At 34.6% G+C, this 6,487-nt stretch overlaps 1 long non-coding RNA gene across 1 annotated transcript in view; it reads left to right on the top strand.

Annotated features, from left to right (window-relative positions):
• Window positions 1-6,122, top strand: part of LOC128249366 (uncharacterized) — a 12,899-nt gene extending 6,777 nt beyond the window's left edge. The window contains exon 3 of the long non-coding RNA XR_008265466.1: window positions 3,412-6,122. This is a non-coding gene — a long non-coding RNA (uncharacterized LOC128249366). The remainder of the gene's footprint in view (window positions 1-3,411) is intronic.
• Window positions 6,123-6,487: the final 365 nt, after the last annotated feature.

Raw genomic sequence — 6,487 nt, 5'->3', positions numbered from 1 at the left:
GTGTGGAGGTGCAATGGCCCAGTGGTTAGGGCAGCAGACTCGCGGTCATAGGATCGCGGTTTCGATTCCCAGACCGGGTGTTGTGAGTGTTTATTGAGCGAAAACACCTAAAGCTCCACGAGGCTCCGGCAGCGGGTGGTGGCGAACCCTGCTGTACTCTTTCACCACAACTTTCTCTCACTCTTTCTTCCTGTTTCTGTTGTGCCTGTAATTCAAAGGGTCAGCCTTGTTACACTGTGTCACGCTGAATATCCCCGAGAATCACGTTAAGGGTACACGTGTCTGTGGAGTGCTCAGCCACTTGCACGTTAATTTCACAAGCAGGCTGTTCCATTAATCAGATTAACTGGAACCCTCGTCGTCGTAAGCGATGGAGTGCCAAGACAAGACAAAAAAGAACTGTGTACTAACTCAGCAGAGCTGAAATTTCTGACCTGGCTGAAAATTTGTTACCACAAGAAGAATGCCTCGATGTTCTTGCATTGATTACCATTATATTGTGGACGTATATGTTTATTGTCTTCTATTTTACTGAAATTCTTACATTCTGAGTTCAAATAATAGATAATAGAATTGTACTAAAGAGGATTTCCAATCGCTCTTTGCCTCTCCTACAGATTATTTTCACCCTCTTTTTTAATTGTGAGTAGCCATGTAGTTTCTCTACAACAGGAACCAGCTCTCCATTCCACTTTCTGTCATACTTTAAACCCCTCATCTCTTAGCATAAACTCAACCCTTCCCCTCAGGGTTTGTAGTCTTGTGAGTTGCATGACAATCTCACTAGTGCTAATTGAATCAAAAATCATCCAGTACCCACTATAAAGTGGTTGGCATTAAGAAGGGTACCCGGCTGTAGAAACCATACCAAAGCAGACAGAAGAGCATGATACCTTCCTTGGATCTATCAGATCTTGTCAAACCTGTCGCCCAAAGCCACCATGGAAGATGAACGTTCATTGATGATAGAAGCTATGACACCAACTTCTATGTACATCATGAGATACTAATTGTTACAGTTGCAATGATAGATTACATCAGACCTCGTGTATCAGCTTAGATGGACATTCATGCTTGATGTTAAGCAATGACAGACATCCGCTAAACAGCCAGCAAATAATTTTGAGACAAGTTTCAGAAAATAAGCGTATCTTATTGTTGTGACCGCCATTTTGGGCATTTCCATGATTCAAAATGCTCAGTTGACAGTTCATAACATCAAGATGGCGTTTGAAACCACCTTGTCTTACTTTTACATACAAGACAGAATTCTGAGATGAATACCGATGGGAAACAGCTTTTCTTCTAAACACTATTTTGATTTATGTGCATGAATTTAGAATCTTTGAGAGTCATGAAGTAACTTGTTTGTAACTCAAATAAGATAAAGCTATAAATATTATATCTAAAGGGATTTTTAATGCAATATTTAAGTGTTGTGATTTATAGACGGCAAGCTGACAGAATCATTAGCATGCTAGATGAAATGTTTAGTGATAGTTCTTACGTTCTGAGTTCAAATTCCATTGAGGCTGGCTTTGCTTTTCATCTTTTCAGAGTTGATAAAATAAGTACCAGCTGAGCACTGGGTTTGATGTATTCAACTTTACCTCTCTTCTGAAATTGCTGGCCTTGTACCAAAATTTGAAATGAATATTTATATGCTGCTATTTATAGGCTGTGAACTGGCAGGATTATAAGCACACTGGATGAAACGCTTAGTGGTATTTTGTCCGTCTTTTCGTTCTGAGTTCAAATTCTGTTAAGATCAACTTTGCCTTTCGTCTTTTTAGAGTCAATGAAATAAGTACCAGTTGAGTACTGGGGTCGTTGTAATCAACATAACTACTCTTGGATGTGAGCATAAACACTGCATCATTTTGCCAAGGCATATCGAGCCAGTGTGACAGAGTAGGTTCATCAAACAAATGTGATTTCAAGTTCAGGGTGTGTGGCCTCCACACCAGACTGTGACTGGTGGAAAGAATATGTTGAGACAACTTGTCCGGCAGTGGACTGAAAATGGGAAATCCAATCTAATTTGTAGCCTTATCTACTTCATTGTTTTATTTATAAAACATTATAAATATAGGTATTTGTATGATATTGCTTAAACATAGCATTTTGAAACAGAAAAGATAACCAGATCCTTCAACTGTGGAGTTATTTCTCTTTTCTGTCTCAAACTGATGTTTATAATGTTTAAATTCTCCATGTTGAAATTGTTAGCTGTTAATTATTGAAAATATCAAATATGTACAGCCAACAATCATAAGGTTAAGGATTCAGTTCCTTGGCAATGCCATGCAATCTCAGATCATGAAGCACTGAAGAAGCTTCTGTATGGTCAGTAAACCTGCTAGAGAGAGCAGCCGAATCTCTCACTAATATACCCAACGGTCTTAGATAAAGGGAAGTACAGATAATACATTATATCTGGGAAAAAAAACAACAACAAAAACAAACAAAAATATCTTTATCGTAAGCCTGCTTCGTTGAGGCTGATCTGGAGTAACAACAACAGCAGGAGCAACAACAACAACAATATAATTATAACCCCTGGAAGGTGAGAGTATCCATATTCATATTAACTTGTTTGTTATTTTTGAACATGATTAAGAACAGCTATAAAACAAAACAGCTTCTTTTGGTAATATCACATACATCATTTACTAATATACTAAGAAAATACTTAGTACAATACTTGATAGCCTGTGCATTACACATTGCATTAATCTGCTAATTTTCATTTGCTTATTATATTTGCTTTGTAATTGAAGATTTGAAACAACCAATAGCTATATTAAGTAGTGGTGCCGCAGGTATTTTTTGCCAGATTACCTGCATGTCACTACTTAATGCTAGACTATTTTGGTAAAACATCATCAGAAGCAACTGCCTAGATTTTATTTTAAAATTTTTTTTAAATGCTAATTATTTTCTATATTACTAATTTCAATATTTTCAATATTTGTAAATATTTGTAAATATGTGATATTTAGGTACCAGCATGGCTGTGTGGTTAAAAAGCTTGTTGCCCAACCATATCGTTTCAGATTCAGTCCCAATGTGCAGCGCCTTAGCACTTTGGGCAGAGTTTTCTGCTATAGCTCCAGGCTGACTAAATATATACAGAGAGAGAGAGAGAGAGAGAGAGAGAGAGAGAGAGAGAGAGAAGGTTGTCAGAATTTGGATGTAAATGACTAATATAGTGCTTTCGTCCCTTTCAGGGATTCATCATGAATGATTTCTTATAGAAAATTCATACCTTTTATATATATATATATGTGTGTGTATATATATATATATATATATATATATATATATACAGGGTGCATAAGGTATTTGAGAACATATCTCTTTTGAGTCATTGCTGCATTTTTTGCTAACTCTATACAATCTTTGTTTCAGAAAATAATAATGGTAGATCCTCAGCTTACTCAAGAAATGAAGAGGCATGCTGTTATTGTGGTTATAAAGGCTGAGCATAGCAATTTAGAAATATCTCTATTTCTAAAAGTTGCCAGATCTTTTATCTACAAAGTTTGTAAGGAGCTAGAGACTGAGGATGGAAATGTATCACCAGTATTGAAGCATAAAAAGCATTCTAAATGCTCTGAAATCATCAGAACACCTGAATTTATCCAGCAAGTTCAACAGATCATTGATTACAATCTTATATGATGAGGAAAGCTCAATTTGTCAGAAAAAGCAAAAGAAAATCACTACATCAGATCTAAAAGGCTCTTAAACAAACTGAAAAATCCAGCAGAAGATTTGATTTGGTTTTTCTCAAACGAGAAAAACTTCGACCAAGATCAAGAAGTTAACAGAAGAAATGACATGGTTATGTGCAGAACTTTCTGAAGTTCTAAGTGTCATGCATACAAAATTTCCTGCAACTGTCATGGTTTTAGGGGTTGTCAGCAATCAAGGACATGTGATACCTCCTTATTTCTTTCCACAAGGCCTTAGAGCTAATTCTGCCACCTACATTGAGATCCTGGGAATAATTGTTAAGCCCTGGATAAACAGTGTATGCAATGGAAGGCCATATGTGTTTTAGTAAGACTCTTCACTATCACACATGGTTCTAGTAACACAAGAATGGATGGCTGAAAATTTTCATTATCACATAACCTCTAACATTTGGATTCCTAATTCCCCAGATCTCAATCCATTGGACTATTACATGTGAAACGTTGTTGAGAGAGAGGTCAATGAACATGCCCATAACACCAAAGATTCTTTGAAAGCTGCCATAGTCAGAGTAATATCCAAAATGAACCAGGACCACTTGATTTGAGCATGTAGATGATTTAGATCTCATATAGAAACAGTTGTTGAAGCTGCAGGTGACTTTATTGAATAACATTATAGAAAAGAAGGTTTATTTTTATCCTCATAGCATTTTTTGATAAATAAAGTTATTATCTGTTATTACATATCTGTATTTTTTATAAACATAAATCTGTCCTCAAATATTTTACACACCCTGTATATATATGTGTGTGTGTGTGTGTGTGAAACAGTTGAAAGAAACTGGAGTTGTTTTGTTGGGTTTTGCTCTCAAAACATTCTCTTTCCAAAACACAAGAAAACAGTCAACTCCAGATATTTTTCACCTGACTCTCTCTCTCTCTCTCTCTCTCTCTCTCTCTCTCTCTCTCACACACACACACACACACACATATGTATATACATGTAAGGGATGAATTTTCTATAAAAAGTCATTCACGATGAATCACTGAAAGGGAATGTTAAGTGGTAAATAAATCATTTTTATCCAAATTCCGAGTACCTTCTTTTTCTTAATGTATAAAATCTATACACTTCAAACAACCTACACATACACACACACATATCAGTTGTGTATATGTGTGTGTTTATCCTTGTTTTAACATCATATTATGGTTGCAAAAAGGTAAACAAATGTCACTGTTATACACGCAATGTCATGCATTTCCAATCTTCCAAGAAAAACATGTCCGGCCATGGGAAAACAGTTTCAGTTTCTGAATCTCTGGTTAAAATTTATAATATTTTATAAACCTCATTTCAGTTTTCAATATTTGTAAATATAAATCTCATTTTTATATTTTTGATATTTACAGTGTATAAATTTCTGTTCAATGTTTTCAATATTTATAAATTTAACCCTTTTGTTACCTTATTTCCATTAAAATATATAGCTTTCTTTTAAATTATTCTTCAAAATAATGAAAGATTTTGAAAATAAGAAGTATTTAAGAATGATGAAGAATTTTGAAAACAAAAAAGAATTTGGATAATAATGGAAGATTTTGAAAATAATGCAGGATTTTGAAAATGATGAACTTTGAAAATAATATAGAATTTTGAAAATAATGAAGGTTTTTGAAAATAATGGAAGATTTTGAAAAATGATCTTGTCATTATTAAGTTGGTGTTTGGAACAATTAACATGAAATTTTGATGGAAGATTTTAATGAGATTCCCTTTAATAAGGAAGTTGGTACTGTAGAACCAGGTGGGTTGGCATCGAAAGTGCTATCATGTGGGTTGGTATTGAAAGCGTCATTTCAGTATTCTCAATATTTATAAATATTAATCTCATACCCATGTTTTCAATATTTTCACTATTTATAAAGCTCATTCCAATATTTTCAATATTTTCACTATTTATAAAGCTCATTCCAATATTTTCAATATTTTATAATCTTATTTCAACATATTCGTTAGTTATAAGTTCTGCCATGGCTGACTTTTTCTTTCATCCTTCTATGGTTGATAAAATAAGCATCAGTTGAGCACAAGGGTTGATGTAATCAACTGGATCCTTACCCCAAATTTCATAAACCATGCTAAAACAGACAACTGGAGCCTAGTGCAGCTCTCTAGCTTGCTAGCTCCTGTCAAAACAGCCAACCTATGCCAGTCTGGAAAATGGACATATGATGACGATGGTGATGATAGCTTAGTTAGAACACCTGCCTTGATCACAGGCATTCATTACAGGTGAAACTGATGTGTTCAATGGATATTTTTACTGATCCTTTTTAATCTTTTGTTATTGAACCAAGTCTTTCTATTGTTTCTTCTCTAGAAACTACAGTTCTCAATAAAGTCTATAACCTCTCAAAGTAGTTCTAAGAATTCTAAGATTTCCTCAGTACATATTAGGTTATACATTGCTGTGAAGGGTTAACAAATCCAAACACGCCCAGAATTGTCACCAAACTTACCAAAGATTGGATTTTCTCCACACTGTGCATCACAGCATTTAATTTTTAATCAATTTTAATTTCAAATTTCTCTCCCTTGTCTATCATGACAAGAATTGTCATTAGCCCTAATGACTTTTCTTCTCATTATGTGTTCAGTTTCAATTGATTAAAATTCCTTTTTGACACACTCTGCAGAATTTGAACTCAGAATATGAAGCCAGAAGGAATGCTGCTAAGCATTTCATATCATACAGTGAGTTAATAATTCTCCCTTTTCTCTT

Source organism: Octopus bimaculoides, chromosome 14 (assembly GCF_001194135.2).
Source record: "Octopus bimaculoides isolate UCB-OBI-ISO-001 chromosome 14, ASM119413v2, whole genome shotgun sequence".
Classification (NCBI taxonomy): domain Eukaryota; kingdom Metazoa; phylum Mollusca; class Cephalopoda; order Octopoda; family Octopodidae; genus Octopus; species Octopus bimaculoides.
Note: the sequence above shows the minus strand (reverse complement) of the source record. Positions and strands in the feature narration are given on the sequence as shown.